At 45.4% G+C, this 25,361-nt stretch overlaps 1 protein-coding gene across 1 annotated transcript in view; it reads left to right on the top strand.

The window, feature by feature from the left end:
• Positions 1-3,899: 3,899 nt before the first annotated feature.
• The window catches only part of Nckap5 (NCK associated protein 5), a 918,845-nt gene continuing 897,383 nt past the window's right edge, over positions 3,900-25,361 (top strand). Inside the window, exon 1 of the mRNA XM_036202994.1 lies at positions 3,900-4,274. The gene's annotated coding sequence lies outside the window, so the exon portion shown is untranslated. The remainder of the gene's footprint in view (positions 4,275-25,361) is intronic.

The following is a 25,361-nucleotide window of genomic DNA, read 5'->3' as shown; positions in this document are numbered from 1 at the left end:
TTTACTCAGGGCCTTTGACCTACATCAGCACCAAATCTTGGGGTTCAGAGACTACCAAAGAGCCGATTGGTTTTGGTCACTTGGTTTGCTTTTGACAGGTGGGGAGTTGAAGGGAAGAAATAGATAGAGCAGAGTTAGATCTCTGCTCTGCCAACTTCTAGAAGTGACAATGGGAGCAATGTTGACAAATCTTTATTCTAGTTTATAAATCTGCAAACCGCGCATAAATACTGTCTACCCCATAGCATTTCATGAGGATTGAATAAAGGCAACACAAGTAGCGTCTAGAACAACCACTGTCCTGGTTAATTTTTCTTATTAAAACTTTTTTGAGAATTTCATATATTTGTAGTATATTTACATCATTTCCACTCCTCCCTCTTCCCTGTCCTACCCCTAGTGACATCCTCCATCAAGGCTATACCTCCTAAGCCTCCCCACACAATAGCTCCAACTGAGGACCAGGTGTTCAAATGCCCAGACCTAAGGAGGCCATTTCATATTCAAACCACCACACTGGCCAACCAGTCTAATCATGTCTGTGAGGTCTGGGTTCTTCAAAGAGACCCCATTTCGAAAAATAAAACTGAGAGAGACTGCAGAAATGATTCTTGTTCATCTTTGGCCTCTACATGCACACACACACACACACACACACACACACACACACACACACACACATACAGGTACACTTGAACATAAACAGGCCAAAACAAAGTAGGAACATGTGTAGTGAAAGAAAGCATACAAACTAGACTCTCTCTCTCTCTCTCTCTCTCTCTCTCTCTCTCTCTCTCTCTCTGTGTGTGTGTGTGTGTGTGTGTGTGTGTGTGTGTGTGTGATTATTTTCATGCTTCCCATGTCCCTTTAAAAATAACAGAACCAGTCAATCTCTGAAATTCTTTTTCTGGAATGCTGATCTGTTTGCTTATTAAACACTTATGTCAAACATTTAGAAGTCCAGGTAACAGGCAGGCCCAAGATACCAGAGACAGGAAGTACTTGACATCTGAGACGAGAGTTCCTTTCTTAGCTCTTCTGTCTGCCTTCTGATCAGTCAAGGGAGGCTACCATACAGGCATCAGGGCAGGCTGTGGAGAGCACTCCAGGGACACTGGCTCCTCTGAGAGCTTGAGAGGTGCTGGAAGTCACAGTGGTGGGTTAGCCCTGCCTTCGGGTTTGGGGACCAAAGTTCACGTTGTCTAAGTTAATTTCAAAAAAGAAGAGGGCCATTTGTGCATGGATCTTTCTGCCCTTAACACAACTCGGTGGAGAACTAACTGATTTCATGGGGACAAAGACTCTCTGAACCCATCTGATGCACCAGAGTAAAATGCTTATTTTAAAATGCACACAGAGAATGGTCCTGCCTATATTTGCTGGAGACATTCTCCATCTTAGACCTCCACTCACCATCCTCCCAGCAGAACACTGAATAAGACGAACGTATGGAAAACACTGGTTCTGTACCTGTACTAGGCTCTTCCCTTTTTTAAATATCACCCTGTGTTTAATGTCATAGATAGCTGCTATTCCTCTCAGTTGCCTGTTTTCCAGTTTCAAAACAAACTGAAATCACAGAGCCCCTTATTCAGTTAAGAAGTCAAGAATGGCAAGAGGAAGGGGAAGCATGATCCTAATTAGTCTTCACAATAAAAACCCGGAATCAAATAACAAGGTTGAAAGCTGAAAGATCAGAGAAGCAGAGCAGCCATAGTTACTTCTTACCTCTATGACATCTCAGACTGAAAGGGAGGCTCCTGTCTATGAATCCTCAGACTAAATGAGGGGGGTCCTGTCTTTACGAATCCTCAGACTGAATAGGCAAGCTAGATCCTGTCTCCACTTCCCTGATGCTGGGATTAAAGGAATGCACTAGCACCACCCAGCTCTGTTTCTCTTTTAGACTGGACCAATCTCCTGTAGACCAGGGTGGCCTTGAACTCCTGATCTTCCTGCTTCCTCCTCCCAAGTGCTGGGATTAAATGTGTGTGCCAACACTGCCTGGCCTCTATGGCTAACTAGTGGCTGGCCCCGCCCTCTGATCTCCAGACAAGCTCTGTTTGTCAGAACACAAACAAAATATCATACCACAGGAAGGCCCCGTGAGATGGCTCTGCAGGTACAAAGTATTTGTCACTCCTGATGACCTGAGTAGAGATCCTGATGACTTGATCCTGGGGAACCCACAGGGTGGAAGGAGAGAACTGACTCCTGCATGTTGTCCTCTGACCTCTACATGGGCTCACATATACACAAAGTAAACAAATTCATGTAATAAAACAACAGTGTCAAAAGGTAACACATTATTCCACATACAAGTCTCTGCAGAGGACAGAGGTCTGCAGGACACGTCCATGAAGCCAGCTCAGCCCTTTCTCCTAACCTTCTCTTTAGCTTCCCAGTGTGCTGGGCTTCGCCTCTGAGCGGTTCAGCAAGCCATCCTGAAGGGCAGGCACACACATCACCCTTCCTCATGCTCTGTCTTGTTGGGAACCACAGACAGTTTTATTAATATGAAGAAAGGGCAAAGGAATGAATGTGTCAGTGCTCCCCGGCTCACGTTTTCCACAGAGAGGCAAACTCAGGGTGCTTGCCTCCTTCTGGATAGTCCACCAGAGGAAGGTGTTCAGAAGCAAGATGAGCAGGGCAGCCCAGAGGGCCTGGGCTTTTTAAACCTGTAAGGCCAGGGGAGCTATACCAGCAAAGCAGCTTCCTGGGAAACCAGCAGTCAAGAGAAACTCGAAGGCTCTTCCATTTACTTATTTTGTCTGACTTATGGCTTGTTTGGTCATTATTCTATTTTTGAGACATTTATCTACTTATGTACTGTTTGGTGTCAGAATCTGCCTAAACTGGCATTTTTTAGTGTTTTTTTTTGGGGGGGTATATGTGTGAGAGTGTACACTCATATTTTTGTGGGTATATGCATGCCCATGCAGAGGCCAGAGAAGGAAGTTGGGGGTCCTCCTGTATCCCCATCTACCTTATTCTGCTGTGACAGGCTCTTTGACTGTAGCTAGGCTTACATTGGCAAACCCCAGGTACCCTCCCGCTGAGATGAGAGGGTGTGCACAATCACACCCGGCTTTTTATGTGGGTTCTCAGGATTTGAACTCAAGTCCTCACGCTTGCCCACAAGTGTCCTTATCCACTGAGCCATCTCCCAGCCCCACTTTCATTGTTTTAAATTCTAATCAGGCTTGTAAATTCTATGTGCTGACGATGATCTGTTTTGACTCACAGTGAATTTACTTGAAGCTGGATCCAGCAGAGACCACAAACCAACCAACCAGCCAAGAGAAAAAAAGACAACGAGCAAGTACATATTACTCATGGACAATATTTTTTGTAGCATATGGCTAATGTATAAGGATGAAATAGTACCATGTATCTCAGGGGCTCTTGGAGAGTGAAAATTACTTGAATTAACTTTTCAGGCAAACCCGAATTATGCATATGCTACTCCTGTAAGGCTATACAAAATCAATGTTTGTGGAGAGCAGAGCAGGGGCCCTAATAAATCACCCCTTTCAGAAAGAACTCTCCTACCTAGAGGGATTTCCCCCTCTTTTTGGCTTCTTCAGATGAATGAAGAATTTTCTCCGCAAATTATTAATTATTCCAGCTTGCCTGTAGAACTCTGTTCCTTGGAGTTATGTAGGAGTCAGAGCTATTCAAACCGCCGCTTTTGATGAAGTAATCGTCCGCTTGCTTCTGGGGCCTCTTTTCAGCTGCCCTGGGCGGGCGTGCTTCCCATGTAAACGACTGCCAAATAGATTCTTTCGACATTCCAGCCAATTAAAATACATTTAAAGTGCAGCTGGTGGAAAGGAAAGCCGGGGGATCCCGATCGCGAGGAGAACGTTGGGGCAGTGAGATAGAAAAACAAACTTTGGGGCTCCCCAAGGCAGAAGAGTCGTCGGAAAGGGGAGCTACCTCTCCCGCTAGCCTCCAACCAGAGATGACACCTGGATCCCCAGCTTAAAAGACACCGAGGAGGGAAGCCTGTGTGGGAGGGTGTGAGTTTTTCTCTCATTGCCTGTGGAAGCTGAGTGTTGGCCGGATGCCCAGTGTGGTACTGCATTCAAACACCCACAGAACACAGGCGTGTTTGTTAAGCAAGCCAGTGATCAAAAACTCCTACAGGAAGATCCGAGAACCCCCAAGAGCCCTCCTGGATAGCACTAGGACTTTGGATGGAGTGAGACAGAACCCTCACGCTGGCTGAAGGTGGCAGAGCATCCAGCTGGCCCGTCTACTATGCCTTTTAGGTAAGGAGAGAATTTTGCTTTGCTTTGCTTTGCTTTCTGCCCCGCCGCGCGCGTGTGGATGTTGGTGTAGAGAATCAAGGTCACTGGGCTCAAGAGGAGCATTACAATGGTATGGAGTTCTGGTTTGCAGGCTTGAGCGAGTTTTCTGGAGGACTCTGAGGAGTCGCTTAGTGTTAATAGTGTAAATAGATCCAGGCATCGCCCAGCACGTGGAGGCTGCGCTGGCGCTCACCAGGGTGCCTTTGCTCCCTGTGGCTCCTTGCTCCTTTCTTCCAGTATTTGCTTTGCAAGAATCCAGGTGTGTGGAGTTCCACAGTGAACTGCTTCCTCCTTGAAACCTGTAATTGCTCGTCTAATGGCTGTTTGAGTTTAGTCCCCCCTCCTTTTTTTTTCCTCCATTATTGTGAGCCCCACACCTGTACAGTCAAGCAAAGTTTGTTTGGTTGTTGTTTTTCCCCCTAGGTTAATATTCTCTTCCTAAAGAAAAACCAAAATGTTTGGAAATGTCTTGGTAAATCCTGATTTTCTTCCGAGAAGTTTCTTAATGGGACGGCCCTTCAATTCACTATTTTCTTGTACATGCAACCCAGATCTCTTGGCATTACTGTTTGCTCCATCCGTCCCTAGCTCAGGGGTTCGGTGCCCCTGCCCAGCTTACACACCAGAGAACACCGAGCAGATGTACAGTTGAGCACTGGGCATCAATTCCTACCCACCAGTTGCCAGATGAAAGATGTTCAGGCTTCTTGACTGTTTCCCATCCCCGCTTGTCACAGTTGGCCCATTCTGCCTCCAACTTTGTTCACAGTGAACAAAGAATCTCGCACATTTCACGGTGAGGGATCGTGTTGCAGCATCCTGAGCGCTGTTAAATGTGCTTTATTAATCTCTGACGTGCCAGTAGCTCAGAGACCATGCCAAGCAGAGACTTTCCAATTTTTTTTTTTTTTTTTTTTTGAGCTACCTGCTGCCAAGATAAACGGTGGTTGGCTCGGGAGGGGTATTTTAAGGGATCTTGCAACAGGGACATTTTACCCATTAAGAGTGGCGTGAGTCAGTGAAAGAAATACTGAATAGTCGAGATTTCAGGAAAAACCTGACTCAGCTCTCTGCCCGCTGAATGGACTCACTGGAGGGAGTCCATCCTCTCAGACACACAGGACTCTGTGCTCCTGGGGGGCAGAAGAAGAGCCACTTTGCTGTGTGTGCACATGGAGCTGTGTTCGTTTAGTAGGTGATTGTGAATGGAGATATGTGTGAACATAGATAGCTTCTCTGTCTGTGGCAGTGTCAAAGCCTGGAGTGAAAACAAGGCTATGTGCATGATCTGTGCCTGCCCCATGCAAGGATTTCAGAGCCTCCCATGCCCATGCCTGTCTGGATTGAGAGGCAGGCAATGGCCTCAGAAGTCCATTTGGACCTAAATGCAACTTTGTGATGAATAATGGGATGGTAGACCTGGGGCAATGGAATGGCAAGGTGACCTACAGAATTAGTTAAGTCTGGACTTTGTTGGCAGGTCCAGAGAGTGAGTGGCTGGCCTCTTGAGGCTCTGAGTTACTCACTAAGCCAGATCAGAATGAGGGATACCTGAGGCTTATTCCTGGAAGGTGGGGGAAATGTCATATTCCTAGGCAATTCTTTTTTTAGACATATTTCTACAAGCAGCTACTTCTTTAAAAGAAACAATACTTGTATTAATTTGTACAGACATGCAGTGTACATGATGATATTCACTCCTGTTCCAGAACTCCTCCCAAACACAGACCCACTTTTTCAAAAGAGAGTTTGTTTATATGCATATAGATGTTTTCAGGTACTATGTGCACCAACTATATACCTGGTGCCAACAGAGGTCAGGAGAAGGCATCAGATCCCCTGGAACTGGAGTTATGGATGGTTGTGAGCCACCATAAGGGTGCTGGGAATCAGACCTGAGTCTTCTTCAAAAGCAGCAGGTGCTATTAGCCACTAGGGCACTGGTCCAGCTTCCAACTCACGCCTCCTCCCCTTTCTTTTCAACAAGGTAACCTACCAGACTTAAACTGCTCATATACTCATGGGAGTGGGGCTGTCCACTCGAGCAAACTTGACTTAACAGGGGCCACACCTAAAAACCAAGCAAACAAACAACAACAACACAAGTCTTCCTCCTTCAAAAGTCACTATCCACCACTAGCTTCTCAGTTAGGAGTGTGGGCCCATGAGTTCCCATCCCTCATGCTGACATGTTGGTTGGCTTGGTCTTGTGTGGATCTTGTGCAGGTCGGACACAGCTGCTGTAAATAGACGAGTGCAGCAGCTTGTCATGCCCAGAAGACAGTTCTGGTGTGGTCCACCCTGACCTCTGACACCACCAGTCTTTTTACTCCTTCTTCCTCGATGGTCCCCGAATCTTTGAGTGGAGTATGGTGTGTAGGTGTCCTGTTTATGTCTGGACACTCTACAGATGCATATTCTCTATAAGCAGAGACTTCTGCCAAGATTGCTGGGAGAGCCCTGACCCGGATCTGGGAGGAGTTCCAACTGCCTTTGTGAAGGAGGGACGGAGACACAAAGATTTTACCAATACACTTGGACAGTGATGGGAAGGACCATAGGAAAGATAGCACTCCCACCAGGCAGGTGGTTTTATTTTCTTGAGGTCAAGTCCAGTCTCCTTCCTGTGGCTTAACACAGGCTTGACTGGCTACAAATCAGGCCAAAACCTGCCCACTATGTGTCTGTGTAGATAAAGTTTTATTGAAAGACAGCCACACCTGTTTGTTGACTTACTGTCTGTGGCTGCTGCTAAGCTGTTCCAGCAGAGTTGAGTCATGGTGGCCACACAGAGCCCAGAATACGGGCTCTCTGCAGGAAAAGTCAGAGGTGAGACCTAGAGAATGATGCTTCCTGAGCTACCTGTTGTTAGTTATTTTGGCGCTCTTACCCCATGAGGAACACATCCCGAACACGACAAATCCACAGAAGAGCTGTTTATTAATATAGGATAGGAAGAGACAGACGTGACAGGCCACATGGTCAAGAGAAAAGGAAGAGAGGAGAAGAAGAGAAGAGAAGAGAGAAGAGGAGACCTGTGCAAAATGGCACCGGCTTTTTAAAGAGTGGGCCGCGCATGCGTACAGGACCACATGTGGCCACTCCACACATGCATGTAGATTACATGGCCGTGCGCGCTTTACGCAGAAATAACTAGGCGGTCCGCCAGGCAAGCCCAACCGTGTGGGCATGTTGTGACTTCCTATCACCTGTGGTCTAGGACTAGTCTTGTTTGGAGTTTCCATTCTGTCATGGGTAGGTCATTTTATAAAATGTGATTCAAGTATTGCTTCAGCATTGTGGTACCGTGAAACGGCTGTGGGGTCTGTGAGTATTTTCTCTGTCTCTGTCTCTGTCTCTGTCTGTCTGTCTCTGTCTCTGTCTGTCTCTCTGTCTCTCTGTCTCTGTCTCTGTCTCTCTCTCTCTCTCTCTCTCTGTGTGTGTGTGTGTGTGTGTGTGTGTGTGTGTGTGTGTGTACAGTGCACATATGAAGAGTTACAGGGATTAAATCTTAGATGGTGTTCCTTGGGCATTTTTGATTTTTTAAGTTTGAGACCGACTCTCTCATTGGCCTGGAACATTGTCACTGCAGGGAGCTTCCAGTCTTGTAGTCTATCCCCACTTCCTGTTCTCTCTGTTCTCTGTGTGTGGCTGATGTCTCTGCCTCCCATCAGGCTGGCCTCCACCGGCTGCCACCGTGTCTTCCAGTCATGATGGACTGAATTCTCTCTGCAACTGTTAGCCTTCCTTCCCTGACTTGTTTTCTGTCAGGGTGTTTTATCCCAGCAACAGAAATGTTGTAGGGATCAGAACTCATGTCCTCACACTTGGGAGACAAGTCCTTTACCCGGTGAGCCGCCTCCCTGGTCTGGGAGGTTTTGTTCTTGGTTTTGGCATGATCTAGTGGGCACCAGCAAGTTGTACACAGACTGGCATGAGTCCATGTGCAACTTAGAGGGACTCAGGCCCAGTCAAGGTTCTGCAGTCACTGTCCCCAACCACCCTGTTTATGCACCAAGGAATAGATGCAGCAAGTTTGTCTCTACTTTGGGGCCATTGACGTTCGCTCTGTGTGGAAGTCTCTCTCTGGAATTCTTTACTTAGCTCTTCGCTCCCTGTATCTCTGTTGAAACTGACTTCATCGGGGCTGGAGCCATGTCTCAGTCCCTTAACTGTTTTCCTTGCAATCATGAGAACCTGAGTTCAGATTCCTGAACCAACACAGAGAACATCAAGGGCTGGAAGTAGTGAGACATACCTAGGGTTCCAGTGCCAGGGACGTGGAGACAGGAGGACCCCTGGGGCTCACTGGCCTGTCAGCATAGCCCACCAGGTGAGTTCCAGGCCAGAGGGAGACCCTGTTTCAAAAACACAAGATGGATGGCATCTTATTAATAACAGCGAAGGCTATCCTCTGGTCTCCACATGCATGGGTACATACACCTAGACACACACACACACACACACACACACACACACACACACACACACAAATACATACAATTAAATACATACAAGTGTACACACAGACACATATTCAGAGCATCAATTAGGCCTTTTGACCACTTCATCTCAAAAAAATTTCCCCATCTCACATCTTTTTAAGAGTTTAAACATTTCTTTATTTTGTATGTGTATGTTTATGGGGGATGGATTGTGCCACGGCAGATATATGGAAGTCAGAGGACAATATATAGGAGTCAATTCTTTCCTACAAACATACAGGTCCCAGGGATTGAACTCTGTTTGTCAGGCTTGGCCGCAAGTGCCTGTGTCCACTGAGCCAGCTCGATGCCCCCTCCATTAGTTTCCCAGCTGTCTCCTTGCTATCAATGTTCCCTTGTTACTACTTCCTTATCTTCTTCATCCACTCTGTCTCAGTCTGATTCAGGAATAGACACCACCATGCCTTTGGGCTTAAGTGGAAGGGAAGACTTTTCTCACTGGTTTTAGGTGGCATAGAAAGACTCACAGAAAGAACCAGGCACTGGGCAGATTTCCAAGGGAGGCCTGGGCACAGGCTGAGAGACTGTACCAGCCAGACTGTGTTAGCACCACAGGTTCCGCCACAGAGAGCTCCAGGGTCCTCTGCTCTGTGTCCTCTCCTCTGCTGAGATAAATGCTTCTGTTCGTGAGTCCTTGCTGTGAGGCGAAGCGGGAAGTGGCCGGAACTGAGCACTGCGACCTGGTGCTGTTTAAGGGGGCTCTAAAGGGTTCATTTGATTGAAGGCCACATCTGCAAAGAGATGCCTGCAGGGGACAATGGAACCATGGTAGGTGAGGCCTTCTAGAAAGTCCTGAAGTTACTGGTGACTTAGTCTCTCTCTTGTCCTGTCTCCATCCCCTCCTTCTCTCTTCTCTTCCTCTCTCTTTTCTCTCACTTCCCTTTCTCTCCCCTCTCTTCCCTTCTGTCTTCTTCCTTCTCCCCCTCCCTCCCCCTGCTTTCTCTCCTTTCTCTCCAAAGCTGTCAGATAAATGCACTTACCTTTGTACGCTCCTTTCCTCTGCCGTATTACAGTAGACCGAAAGCTGTGTGGCTGTGAGGAATCTGCCTCCCGAGGCTCTAAGGCTGCTGTGGTCTCCTGGGTACATGTGGATCGCTGTAGAACCTAGTCCTCAAGGAGTCGGGCAATACTGGACTCAATATCTTCAACACGTGGGGCAGGGTAGAGCAGCAGTATCCTGGAGTCACAGAAGCAGGAATATCACCCATGCAGCTGATGGCGTGGGCCACATAGTAAGACCTTTTCTCAAGAAAACAAAAACCAGGAAGAAAAAGTTAAAAAGAAATCCTAACAATAAAAATTAAAGTCAACCCTAACACCTTAGTTTCCTTTAGTCTCCGTATTAGAATGGTATCTGGAAGCTGTCTTCTCCCTTCCTGGGAGGCGGTCTCTATTAGGGAAGAAACCCTTGCCATCCCTCCACCATCCCAGATGAGAGCTCAAGTCAGTGTCTAACAGGTGTATACATGCACAGTGGATTTCTGTTGTTTTATTTTTCCACAGTTTCACACACATATAGGATGTTCTAAGTCTTTCCATGACCCTCTCTTCTCCATTCCTCTCCCATTAAATCTTCCCCGAATGGTCCTGTCCCATCTTCATACCTTTTTTTGTATGTGACCACACTGCAATTTGTGTCGCCTATGTGTCCATGAGTACGGGTTATTTACTTGAGCAAGGATAATTTACCAGTGGCCTCACCACTGATGAATATGACTGCCCCCTCCAGCATGTCACAGGAAGAGGGAGGGCCTCATGAGCCCTCCCCATCTATGACGGAATGCTGAATGAGTTGTCTTGATCAGGTCTTATGCCCAAAGCCAGGGCATGCAAGGAGGACTCTATTACTGTGGATACATGTACTGGTGAAGAGCATGCTCCACAGAGGTCTGTAACTTGCAAAAGGTTTCACACAAAAGGATTTGTATATACCATCCAGCCTGAGAAAAGTCTCTGGTAGGAGATGGTCTTATATGGCCGATAGACTCATCTGGGAACTGTACCTTGGCCTGCAGAGTTGCAGTCTATCCACATAGGTGCTGTTAATCAGCCTGCTCATGGATAGGCTACTTGGGGTGCTAGATGATGTAATCATTTTCTGGGGGTTTATCATAAGTCCTGCACTGTACCACACTCTACACACATATGCTATACTATTTAATCTACACAAGATCATAGGTGGAGTAAGCATTAGTGTTTAATAAAAGGAAGTAGAGACTGCCTGGCCAAAAGCATGCCTAAGTGTGTGGTGGAGTTAAATTTAATCCCGTGACCTTCCAAACCCGGGAGTCTAAGCTCTTAACCTCTAGTTTCACCCTACTTGTAATTTATTGTTCCGGATGTTAGCCAGGTACCTGAGACTTCCTGTTTAGTTTCCAGCCTGGTGACATTACTCTACCACTTTAATCTACTCCATACCTTAGCAAGGTGCAGCCTGATCATGTGGGCTGAAGTGGCAGAGCAGGGCACTGGTGACTCCTGATGACCCTGCTGATAACCGGCAAAGAAAGTGTGAGTCTGTAGGTCAGGTTCTAGAATGGGTAGGAGAGAATCTGATTTTCAATGAGCAAATGTCTGGCAGGCACCCTAGACTCTACAACACCCCTCTCACCTCCATCCCTGTGCTAGACGGTAGATAAACATCTTCAAGTCTTTGGGTCCTATTTGGTTGTGATTCTACATCGAGTGACTTCCTTTAAACACGGTGATGTTGATAATAGCGCAAAGTAGGTTTATAATGTGACTAACTTTTTCCCACTCTCTGTTTGTTTGGTGGATGGTGAAAGCATCATTATATATTACATATATATTGCTATGCTGTTGCTTTTTCAAGGAGAGTTAAGAGAATTGGGAATAGAAAATAGCTTTCCTATGTCCATGCAATCTAATAATTTAGAAAAACAAAAAGTTCAGTTGATTTCGTTTTATGAGCTCTATAGACTACCTTAGACTGTCTTCTCTGCCTTTTACAACTATCCTGAATGGCAGAGAGGGCAGGATTTTATACAAGAGAAGGGAGGAGCTCTACAAGTCTTCATACTTTCATACGGATGGAGATCTTCTACACTGACATATTGACCAAGATCTTATATATTGATCAAGACCATAGAGAAGAGTGAGGGGTGAGGGTCTGAACCCTCATTTTCCAGAGGATCCCAGTGAGTTGTGACTATTGGTTTATTGACTCTGTCCAACTGTTCTACTCTTCCACATTATTCTGTTCTGCCTAGAAGGTCATCCTGCGATCCGGTCCTGACCAGGCCAGTGGGCAGAGCCTAAAGGAGGACTCAGGGCCAGGGAGGAGGCTTAGCTGGTAAAGGGCTTGCAGGGGAAGCACAAAGACCTGAGCTTGGCATGCAGAGTCCACATAACACTGGCTGTAATCCCAGTCCTGGGGAGGTGGAGACAGGAGGATTCCCAGAACTCTCTGTCCAGTCAGCCTAGTTGTCCCATGCCCCAGGCCAATGGGAAATCTGTCTCAACAGACTAGGTGGACATCAGAGGTACTGTTGCAGTCTGCACCCATATGCTCTTACACATGTATGCACACCTACTCATGTGAGTGCACCAGTACACATGTGTGTACACACAGAGATACACAAGGAAAGGTTGCAGTTAAGACCCCGCTGGTTATAACCAGGAGGTTTGGCTTAGAGTAGGAAGAGAGAGATGAACGGAAGGTCTGAAACACAGATACAGCTGCAAAGGCCATGGGGGTGGTGTAAATTAAGGCAACTACCATGTGATCATCAGAACTGCCACTGGTCCTGCGGTGAGGTGATGAGGTGATCTGGGGAGAAGGTCAGCAAGAGGCAAACCAGATACGGCATCATTCTGGTCTGGCATCAGCGGCATAACTGTTGAAAATAAATTGAGTCTGCTTTTTTTTTTTTTTTTTTTTTTTTTTTGAGCTGCGGATCGGATCGAGCCCAGGGCCTTGCGCTTGGAGTTTGCATTTTTAAACTTTTTTTTTTTTTTTTTTTTTTTTTTTAGTTTTTTTCGAGACAGGGTTTCTCTGTGTAGCTTTGTATCTTTCTTGGAACTCACTTGGTAGCCCAGGCTGGCCTCGAATTCACAGAGATCTGCCTGGCTCTGCCTCCCGAGTGCTGGGACTAAAGGCATGCGCCACCACCGCCCTGCATTTTTAAACTTTTAAAATTATTCAGGAGAAGCTAGATCTTGTAGTTTTAGGTAAAATCTGCACATTTGAAATGCTGTCACTAGTGAAGAAAGTGATAAAATATTTTGTAAACAGACAAATATATATGGAAATGCCAGCCGAGTCCTCCAAAACTGCTGGTTTGTGGTTTCTGATGTGTGTTTTCTTGGAGAGCTTATTCTTAGCTTAACAGAGGGAATTCAGTTTCTGTCCCCTTGATATCCCAGTTACAGGGAAGTGATGCGTGTGTGTATGTGTGTGTGTGTGTGTGTGTGTGTGTGTGTGTGTGTGTATGAAAGAGAGACAGACAGAGATAGAGACAGAAATAGAGTGTGTGTGTATGTGTTCAAGTATGTATATTCTCACATATGTATGTACTCATGTATGTATGTGCATAAGGGCATATGTGTGAACATGTGGAAGACAGAGGTTAACCTTGTCATTTTTCAGGCAGGGTCTTGTGTTTTGGAGACTGGGTCTTCTCACTTCTCATTGAGAAGCCCATACTGACTGGCCAGCAAGCCCCAGGGAACTTCTGGCCTCTGCCCACCCAGTGCTCAGATTACAATGCAAACTTCTGTGCCCAGCATTTGTCACATGGGTTCCAAGGACCCAAATGCAGTTTCTTATGCTTGCACAACAGACACTTTGTCTCCGAGCTGCCACTCTGCCCTGTGATGATGATCCTTGACACCTCTGTGTGTGCATTTGGAAAACATCCTCTTTTTTTCCATCACACCCACCTAACCCTGCCATACCCTATCATGGCCCCTTCTCACACTCAATTTAAGAGATTGTGCCTGACAGGATATCCCCAAGCACACCCCTGAACAGCCTGTGTAAACAGCATTTGTAGTGAGCACGAGGAATGGCCTCCAGGGCTCCAGAGAGACATGCTTTAATTAAGCTACATTTCTAACTTTAATTATTGTCTAGACTAGGATGTTTGCAAGCCTGCAGATGCATGGGTAGTGGCCTGGTGAGACAGTCACCTGGCTTTTCCTCATCTAGGAGGAGTCCACACAGAGGTGACAGGACTCCATGATGAACAGCAGTGTGCATGAAACCTTTGATTACTGCTTTGAAACTGACAAATATTTGCTCTCCCCTCATTGCATAGGAGAGGTCATGGCAAAGGGAAAAATTGAATAAAACACCTACGCACACAATGCACACATGTGCATATACAAAGATGTATATGTGCACATCTACTCTTATATGTGTATGCAAACAAGCATACACACATGAACACACACATATACACTCACACATGTATACACATGAATATGCAAAGATACATATGTGTACACACATGAATATGCAAAGATGTATATGTGCACACACAGACATACCATTTAGTCTGCTGGAAATTCTGATATACTCTTCAGGGACCTTGACTTCAGAGGCGAATCTTTTCATAAACCATATTTAATTTATAGCACGTAAGTGTCTATTTTTGATGTATAGAGTGTTAGTAATGATATTCCTAGAAACATTGGAAAATACCACAAAGTTTATGAAAGAGAAGTAAATATATAATATATAATAGGATATCCAAAGACTTTTTTCTGTTTTCAGGGAGAAAAGAAAACAGCAACAAAAGAAAAACCATAAAGCAAACAAAAATGTTATAAGAATTTTAATGTCACCAATTACATTTGTACAGGAAAGTGGTTTATTCCTTCATAGGTAAGTGTTAGTCAAAAATACAGATTAGGTCCAGTCAGATGGCTCAGCAGGTAAAGGCACTTGCCACCAAACCTGGCTCCTGCAAGTTGTCTTCCAACCTCCACACATGCACCATGGTACACACACACACACACACACACACACACACACACAGTTAAGTAAGTTAGTAGGAGGGACAAGAGGGCAAAGACATCCTTCACACCTTGTCATCATCACTGAGGCCAGGAGCTCCCTGTCATATGCAGGTTATGGTCAGACAAACATACACACCCAAAGGGCACTTATTTTTTTTTTTTAGGAGTTTACACTTTTTTAAAACTTGTGTCATTTTTTTACTTCAAAGTTTTTAAGATTTATTTATTATGTTACAGCATGTATGACTGCAGGCCAGAAGAGGGCACCAGATCTCATGACAGATGGTTGTGAGCCACCATGTGGTTGCTGGGAACTGAACTCAGGACCTCTGAAAGAGCAGCCAGTGCTCTTAACCTCTGAGCCATCTCTCCAGCCCTGGAGTTTACACTTTTTCATGTAAATATACCCTTCCCAAGGTGAGAGAACACAGTTCTTGTAAGATTGCAATATGACAGCAGAAACTGGGGTCTCTGGGCCTTGAAAGTCAGGATTTACTGCAAATCAGCTCCCTCCGTCAGCCAGGGCTGGAGAATGGGCACCCTCTGGGAGGAGCAAGTCCAGGCTCTGCAGCAGTGTGGACAGCCTCCGTCTTTGGATAAAAGCACAGTGGCCACTGCAGAGTTCTGCTGTAGGTACCAGGCGTGACCCTTCCTGTCGGTGTCAGATCCACAAACGGAAATGGATGGCCAAGCCTGAGCTGTGTGCGGTGTTCCCTGTCATACCCATTGAGGAATCCCTGAAGAGAACAGGGTGGGTGGATGATGGTGGTGCCCGCTTGCAGCCAGCACACGCACCCTTTACCCTGCTATTCCAATTGCTTTCTTTGTATTCATGAGTCAGAGCCAAATTAGCCTCATCTGATCTTTTGTGTTCTTAATATTCATCATGAGCTGTCTCCTGAGATTATAATCTCCAGTATTCAGAAACCATGGTTTAGATGCAGCTACTTTTCAGCTCCTGCTGGGCCCTAAATACAGGTTTGCAGCATATGTTTTTAAATTACACAGGATTGCCTGAGGTGCCCCAGGGACAGTTATCAGTTTTCCACTTCCCACATGTGGGTTGTGCGTTGCTGATTTCAAACCTTAAGTGTAGTTTCCCTTCTTTTGGGCTGGGGATGCCCCAGCGGGGAGGGGATTTGCTCCCTTTGGTGTTATGACTCAGATGAAGGGTGGGATTGGTGGAGTGGGATGGACTTGGTTATTCGAGGCACAGCCTCGCCTGGTCATGTCATTAACCTTGCCCCATCTCATCTGTCAACACTGCCCTTGTCTGGTGCTTCCCAACTGTTTCAATCAGTTTTTCTTGGGGCTTGTTCTGTCCATCAGGATCCCATGGAGTTCTGGGTTATTTCCCTTGTTTATGACCAGAGGCCAGAACTGGTTGTCTTGTCTGAGTTACTAACCTCCAGGGCAATGGATGGAATCTCCCACATAGTTGAGCTCTGACTCAGAGTGCCTTCAGCCAGCCTCAGCTCCCTACATACTTTGCTTGACTTACAAAGCACCCAGGTCCCTGCTCACAGCAAAACTCTTGTCGCATTGCTTTTTGTTAATGCTGAGTTCTGACTGTGACCATTTGAGAGCAGAAGGAAGGGTTCTGGATATCATACAAATAGAAAAACTGGAGCGAAACTGTCTAGAGGGACCAAGGGGACTAAGGGGAGGGGTGGAAGAGGCAGTGGTATGCAAATTGTGCAATATATATGAAAATGTCCTTCTTTAGCACAGTGCTGTGTACAGTGGATTAGTATATACAGTTAAAATACACAGAGAGAGACAGAGGCAGAGACAGAGAGAGCATTAATTTGTTGAGCCCTGCCTTCAGTTCTTATCTGTGGATCCACTGGCTGTAATATCTCTTGAATTTTCTGACTGTGTAGACTTCTGCATTTGTATTTGGAAAGTCCGTGCTATTTTCCTAAGGGGCTGGAGGAGAAAAGGCTATATATAGTTACTGAAAGCGAAGGAGTACACTTACTATACTGTAAACTGTTTTCAGTAGTGGGGTACTATGGGGCTACTGTCATTATCTCTGATTGGTTGGAAATACGCATTGTGTTTTGTCTCAATGATGACTTTCTTCTTCTCCTTCTCCTTTTTCTCCTTCTTCTTCTCCTCCTCATTTTTTTGTTATTTGTTTTTGTTTTCAAGACAGAGTTTCTTTGTGTAGCTTTAGCTGTCCTAGAACTCACTCTGTAGACCAGGCTGGCCTTGAACTCAGAGATCTGCCTACCTCTGCCTCCTGGCTAATGATTTCTTATTATTAATTTTTGTTTTGTTCATGGATGTTTGAGTGTGTATATGTACATCACATACTTACAGATGCCCACAGGATCCAGAAGAGGTAGCAAGTCCACTGGAGTGACAGATAGCTGAGAGCTGCCCAATGTGGGTGCTGGGAACTCAAAAGGTCCTCTGTAAGAACAGTAGGCCCTCTTAACCACTGATCCATCACTCCAGCCATGGATCCTCAGCATGGCATATTAGTATGGTCATTTATCTTGATGATCAGCTTGACATGATCTAGAATCATCTAACATACTACTCTCTGGGCATGTCTATGATGGAGTTTTCAGGTTGGTTAATTGATTTGCAAAGACCCACCCTCATTGGAGGCAATATCATCCATGGGTTGGGGTTCTGAACTGAATAAGATGGAGAAAGTGAGCTGAGCACCAGCATTCATCCCTCTCCGCTTCCTGAGAGCCAATGCAACATGACTGTCTGCCTCATACTCCACATCTTCCCTTATGTGATGGACTGTTCCCTCAAACGGTGAGCCAGGAAAAAAAAAGGTGAGCCTTAGGTGGTTTTCCTGAGGTACTTTGTCATAGCAATGACAAAAGGTAACTAGTACAGTTAACAGGTAGCAATGTGCATAGACAGCCACCCCCTCCTCCTCCCCACCACGCACACACGCAACCCCAGGACAACAGCAGCAACCTTGTTCTTACTTACTGTAGAGCCTGGAGAGAGTGGAGATGGGAGACGGCAAGGGCCACAATGTCTTGTGTTGTGCATGTTGAAGCACACAGGGTAGCTTTGTGACGGTGGACATGGGAGATGTGGGGGTGGAGGAAAACATCTTTCTTCGGATTCTCATCCAAGGAACAAGAAAAGATAGCTCTAATTGTGAGGTTTTCAATGGAAGGCTTTTGTTTGAGAGTCCAGGCTGGTGGTGCGAATCCTGTATTTGGTGTATTGTTGGTTAATAATGAGCCCTTACTCCATTAAGAGAAGGGTCTGTGCGTGCTGTCTTGGGTCTGAAAGGGGAAACTGACACAGGAGTGCACAGAAGAGTGGGTTGCGGAACTTCATCATGTTTTCATGGTGTTTTAGGACTTGTACCTCTGTCTTGGAAGTTTTCTCTCTAGACCCAGCACACTAGAAAAGCATCTGCTTCTCCAGCTTGAAGACTTGCCATGTGAGGTTTTCATTTTGTTTGAGACAGGGTCTTGTACACCTAGGCTGTCTCAGATTCATTGAGCAGTTGAGGATGATCTTGACTTCCTGATCTTTCTGCCTCCACTTCTCAAGTGCTAGGATTACAGTCCACCATGATGTCTGGTTTCTGTAGGGCTGGTGATGGAGCCCCAGCCTACATGCATCCTGGGGAGCAGTCTATCAGCTGAGCTACACTCCCATCCCTGCTACATGTATCATGATAACGGGATTCCTTTAGTGCGCCTCCAGTGTTCCAGGCTCCATCCTAACAGCAAGCATAATAGCCATTGCATTTCTGTTTCTTGCTTGCTGGGTGCTTTGTATACTTCTCCTTGGCTCCTTGGATATATATTAGTGTGTGTATGATGATGTATGTATGTATATCTATTTTGTAGAAGAGACAGCTGTCAGCTGAAGCTCAGAAAGGATGGATGATTGCACAAGGCCAGAGAGCTCAGTTGTATGAGCCAGGATTAAAACTCAGATTGGCTTCACTGCTGATCCATAGCAGAGCTCTACAGACCACCTTTCAGTGTATCTCCCTCTCCTTTTAATATACATGTTGTGTTTGAACACAGAGGAGGCCATAGGTCAAAGCCTTTGAAAATTCATGATAACTAATATCGAAACTCAACTCTAGCTGCTTGGAGAAAATCTGGAAATGGAGATCTCCCCTATTGCCGTGGTTTATACATGGTTTAAGCATGTCTCTAGAGAGTTTGCGCATTGGCAGTTTTCTGTCCATTCTCCTGATACTAATAGCAAAACTTTTAAAAGCTTGGAGTCAAGCTTGTCCCTGATGTCTGTCCTTTAGTCTCAGGTGTTTTAGACAGGATTCTCTAGAAGAATAAAACCCATGGGGTGTATACATATTATGAAAGGGGACTGACTAGGTTGGCTTACACAAAACAGAGGTTGTCTGCATGCTGTGGAGGCTGAGAACCGTAGCTGCTCAGTCCATGAGTATGAATATCTCAGTAGTCTCCATGTGCTGCTGAAGGCCTGGAGGACTCCGTTAGCGAAGGTTGGCAGCCATATCAGTGGACAGGCCTTCACCAGCCGGAAGTGGAACAGGCAGGCAGCCCTGCTCTTTCTTTGGACCTCTTTACATCTAATCTGCCCACTGGAAGGTGCTGCCTACCCTGGGAGAGGGGCTTTCCCTCAGTGAAAACTTTCTGGAAATGCCTACAAGGCCTGTTCAGAGGTGTTCCTTTTAGTTGATTCCAGATACAACCCACTTGACAGTCAAGATTAACCATCATGTCATGTGATCTCTCTTTTTCTCTCTCTCTGGATTTGATATCATCATGATACTATCTACCATGTAGTGATGAGGATGCCTCAAAAAAGCTGGTGACCTGCAATTTTAGTGTTTGGCCTCCAAATAGCTCCTTTAAAAAATAAACTACCCATCTCTTTTTAATAAACTACTTATCCTTGAGTATAAAATTATAGCAAGTAGCCTAATGTATTTGGGAATGTAATAATCTCAGTGATTTTGATTATATGAGTGGAGACTTTCCAAACTCTTTTCACTCCAGGTACCTATCAGACTTCTGCCTGTAAAAATGCCCATTAGAGCCAGCCCGCCTCATAAATGGCATGCTGGTACTATGGCTGAACATCTACTCCTAATTTCAGTAGCTGTGGTTTCCCCATTAGGACTGCTGATTACTGATCACATTATTTACTTTTACTTTAGAAATATATTTAAGACCCCTGATCATACCACCAAGGGCCAGGTTTCTGTTGGGTTTCAGAAGAGAACACAAGGTAAAATACTCTAAGTATCTGGTTGGTGGATAACATACGAACGTCAGCTCCTGAACACAGGAGGGCCCTACTCTGCATCACAGTGAGTGTCTAAGGTGCCTAGGATCAAGAGTGATGGGAAGCAAAGACTCCTGTCTCTCCTCTCTACTCTGCTCTTTACTGACATCCCATAGAATCCCCAATTTCCTATGAATTGTTTTATTTCAATTTAAGGTCACTGTAGAAAACAGAAATTCAACCATGAATGAATTCTCAATAGAGGCCCAGTGTCTGATATTGACTTTATAGGATTTCACCTCTCGATAAACCTGCCATGTGCTTAACTTGACTGGCCACACAGACACATTGATCTGATGTCTCTGGTTCGTAGATTAGTGAGTGTGACTAGTGTTGTGATAAGCATGGATGTGCTATGCTGTCTTGGAATGCTTTGGAGAACTACCCAGGAGTGCTATCTCTGGGACATGTGGTTCATCTATTTTATTTATGAGCCGTAGATTTTATATAACTATCTAAAATCATGTATGCACAATAACAAGAAAGTAGATGGAAACTGTCTAATGAAACAGAGGCCTAATGGGAGGGGATAGATGAGAAAGAAGAAGACAGTAGGCTATTATGGGGAATATGCTCAAAGAGTAGAGTAGTCATTTAGCATTTAATGTGTGTGTGTGTGTGTGTGTGTGTGTGTGTGTGTGTGTGTGTGTGTGTTATATGCATGTGTATACGTTCAGGTACAGGTATATGCCTGCCTGTGGAAGACAGAAGTCAATTTAGGTTGTTTTCCTATATCTCCCTTTACCTGAATTTTTGAGACAAGAGTTTCTCACTGAACCTAGAGCTCACTGAATCAACAGCACTAGCTATCCAGGGAGCTCAAGGGATCTGCTCTCTCCACCTCTCTGGTGCAAGGATTATAGGCATATGCTGCTGTACAGCTCTTACATGGATGCTGGGATCTCATTGCAAGTCTGCATGCTGTCTGCCCAGTCCCACAAGATTACGTATTTTTATGAAAATGGCCCATGTAACCCAGTATTATACACACTTATAGATGTATGTGCATATACATACATACGTACACACACATATATGACTGGGTGTTTATATGGAAACTTAGCAGATGAGAAATAGCAAGTTCACAATGGAGAGATGTCTATCACCCAAGGAAGATTGAAATTGGAGAACATCCTGCTACATAAGATCGCCACAGTCTTATTAGGTGTGAGAGTAAAAAGTGTAAAACATGATGGTACAGGCCTGTACTAGCAATGCTGGGGAGGCAGAAACAAGCATATTTCTAGAGCTCCCTGGCCAGCTAGTCTAGTAAAATTTGTGAGCTCTGACAAGAGACCCTGTCTCAAAAAAATATAACAGAGAGTGGTAGAAGACTCTGTATACATGTACAGACAGAAGCAGGTACACATGAACACACAAATACACACATGCACACACACATACTTACAAGAAATATACAAGTTGAATCCAGATCCAGATCTGGGTGACTGAATGATGGTGTATGGTTATCATTAGAGTGGTTAGCTTCAGGGATCTGACTCATATTAGGTTTCTGCAATGTGACTCGTGGGTCTTCTTTGACACCCAGATGAAGGTTATTGCAGCAAGAACAGACTATAAAGAAATGATCCCTCCTACGTTTAGCTTGTGAACCAACAGTCTCTTGGGGGTTACCCATAAGGCCATGAGCAACTTATGGATGGCTATACCTCTGAAGAAACTGTCTCTGCCAGCCACCATTTACAGCTTAGGCACCCTCAGGGAAGGGGTGAGGCCTCATGAACCCTTACATCAGCAAACCATTAGTTGCCTATAAATACTTAGGAAGGACAGGACCTTGGAAGTCCCTCCCCTTCTCAATGATAGAGCATTTATGGGGCCAATCTTGTGCAGGTCTCCAGGGCATCAAAAGCAGCTTCATTAGGAATATCTGCAAAGTTAAATGAGATAGAAACATGGCAGGTAGTTCTGTCGTGCCTTACACTCATCCAGCTGCTCCTCATGACTGTGGAGTATCACAGACCCGTGGAGTCAACACCTCAATGCCTTACAGTACTAACAATATACTAGGTCTTATGATGGGTGCTGGGATGCTTTCGTGAATATGCCATGGTACCTTACCCCTAAACCTCACAGTCTCATGACACTTTTGGAAAAGATGAGGCATGCACTGTAACATGGGCCCAGACTCTAGGGAAAGGCTGTTGTCAAGGGGCAGTCAGTGGAAGGATGGAGCCTTTGAAGGCACAATCAGAGTACCAGCCATTGCTCCTGAATTAACACTATGAAGAGGCTGGGAATGGGTGTATCATAGTGAAAAAATACAATTTTGTTAAATTATATCTATTTTTAGGTCATTTTAATAAACTGAAGTCCAAAGATTTGAGCATTTTATTAAGCTTGAAGGTGAGGTAGCAAAAGGGCTGTCTGACCCATAGAGCAGAAAGCTTGCTGGCCAGTCACCATTGCATCCCCCCAGGACTCCCAACTGATGTTTTACCTGAGGTGGGTCGTCCTAGCACACACTGGTTCTTGGTGAGTTGACCAGTTAACTGTTAGCCCAGAGGGCTGTTATAGAACACTGTCCTTGGCAGGACATGACTGCTACTCCCCTGGACTTGAGATGATCCCAGGAGATCTGCTCCTGGGATCCATTGGCTCCATCACTGAGAAGAAGAGGAGCTTACCACGTCCTGTCCTCCCTGAGTATTTATAGGGAGTTAATGGTTGCTGACAGAGACATTTGCTTCAGTAGTGTGGACACTCACATATTGCTCTTCCAAGGAATCCCTTACCCATGCTCATGTAAACAACACCAATTAACTCACTGTTTCACAAGCTAGCCTCCAGTGGAATTCTTTTCTTTGGTCTGTGCTGAGTGTAGTATCTGAGGTGAATAACCATTTGTTAATCTCCCCAGGAAAGGCACACAAAAGTCCCAAAGTCAGAATAGTCCAAGCTTTGGCTTTCCCATGGTGCAAAAGTGATAGGCATTTAGTAAACCTGGTTGTCTGTGGGCTGGCATCTTCCTGGGCTGTCACTGGGCAGTGGGATGCTTTCTGAGATGCTGGTCTTCCAGCTGTGAACCCCAGCCCCATCTCAGCCATGTAGTTATGGAGAACAAAGACCACATGCAGCATGCTGCTATGTGAGATGAAACCATAGTTATGACTTTAAGTAGCTTATTGGGATGCTGCCCCATCAAAGTTGAGAAGTATTTTTGTTTTCCTTCAGCGCTCAGGGCTGTGCTTTTGAATTTCCCATCAGGTGTCAACTCTATGTCTAATATTTTCTGGTTTTCTCTGTAGCTAAAGGCAATACAAGGACCAATTTCTGCAGAAATGTTTACATAGCCACACTGTCCCTGGGAATTGGGACAACTGCTAACTGATTTATGTGGCCTGGTCCTAGATGTTGCTGAGTTTTCAAGAACCAAGACTTTATAGATTATTGCACAGCTTTGCAATAGAGATTATTTTCAAACATTTCTGTCCACTGTTTAACCATAAGTGTTTTGACGACATAAAGGTGACTTTTGAGAGAGTCATTTATTTATTGTGTGTGTTAAGGTGTGTCTGTATGCACAGGGATGTGCATGAATATGTGTGTGCATGTATGTGGGGGTCACAGGACAGTACTATCCCTCGGGGCCTCTCATGTCCTGGAACTTTACCAAGCTGACTAGACTGGCTGGCTGGAGAATGAACTTCCAGTGAGCAATCCATCTGTCTGCCCCTCCCACCTTGCTATCACTGGGATTACAGAAACAGACCATCAGAGTCAAATTAACCAGAATCCCAATGATCCAAACATAGGTCTTCAGGCTTGCATGTGATTGAGACATCTCCCCTAGATCTTTGAGAAGGACTACTGTGGACTGGGTTGGTCTTGATTAAACTCATGGCAATCCTCCTGCCTCAGTCTCCTGAGTACTGGGATTACAGGTGTGAGCCATCATGCTTGGCCAATAGATTCATCTTAAAAGGACATTTAAAGTGGGGTTTGTAAAAAGAGATAGGTTCGTGTTTGGTTTTTATAAATTCTCTGGTCTTGGTTGTAAGTACAGTGGTGGATTAGCAAGTATCGAGTGAGTGTTTGGAGAAGGAAGCTGTGCTTTACTGCATGGGAGGAAAAGGAGTAGAAATATTCCTTTTAAGAATCTAACCATTTATTTGAAATTAGGCATGTGTCTGAGAACAATTAGAGAACCACTTGGCAACGCGCTCTTTAATAAGCACTGAATTGAAGGCACACTTTGCATTGCTGGCTGAGTGAGGAATATAGAAAAGAGATGATAGAGTGGAGTCCTGAGTGTTGACAGGACCAGGAAAACCTTGCCCAGGGCAGTCGCCAATACTCAAACTCATCCAAAAGCCCTGTGGCCGGGGCTGGCTGTACAAAGGTCCAGAGCCTGGACGATTTACACTAATCCATCAGGTGGGGAAGGGAGACAGAGAAGTGCCAGGAATGGATGGAGGAAATGGATCTCAGTGATGAAGGATGAGAGCCAGATTCTGAAAGCTCCTCCTTGCTCTACTTAGGGGAGGGCACTGATGTTCACATAGGCAAGGACAAACTTCACCCAGGATTAGACTTGTTCCTAGGGCTACCTGCATTAAAAAAAAAACAAAACAAAACAACAACAAAAAAAACCTAGTGTGAGTTCTTTGTGATGTGATGTGATGTGTGTGTGTGTGTGTGTTCATGCCAAGCTAGAGGTCAGCTTTGACTTTCATTCCTTAGGATACTTTTAACCTTATTGCTTCAGGCTGTCCGGCCCACAAGTCCCAGGGATCCTTCTGCCTCCCCCTCCCCAGTGCTGGGATTATAGGCACACACTACCACACTCAGAGTTAAAAAAACTTTTTACATGGGTTCTGGGGATCAAACATGGGTCCTTCTGCTTGCCAGACAATCACTTTACTGACTGAGCCATCCCCCAGCCTCTAGTGTGTTCTGACAAATGACCCAAGAGAACTGCAGGCTGTTACCTCGTCTTTGCGAGTCATCTCAAGTCAGATACTGTGATGACTGGTTGAGGTTCTTGCCCACCCCCCACTCTCTGCAAGCTCAGAGCTGAGCCAGGCGTGGCTTCCAAGCCTGGGAGACGACCTGTCTGAACTTCTTATTCCCTAGTAGCTTTTATAGAGTCCTCTGGCCAGAGGGAAACTGCAGACCCACTTGAAAACCATATAAAACAAATGTGTGATGGGATTGGCAGTGTTCTGGACAAAGCTACCAAGAATGCATACTATAGGGAGAGATGGAGAGCCCATTTCGGACTGAGACCTGTTTGAATGGAAAAGCTTTTATTCCAAAAATT

Source organism: Onychomys torridus, chromosome 11 (genome assembly GCF_903995425.1).
Source record: "Onychomys torridus chromosome 11, mOncTor1.1, whole genome shotgun sequence".
Classification (NCBI taxonomy): domain Eukaryota; kingdom Metazoa; phylum Chordata; class Mammalia; order Rodentia; family Cricetidae; genus Onychomys; species Onychomys torridus.
Note: the sequence above shows the minus strand (reverse complement) of the source record. Positions and strands in the feature narration are given on the sequence as shown.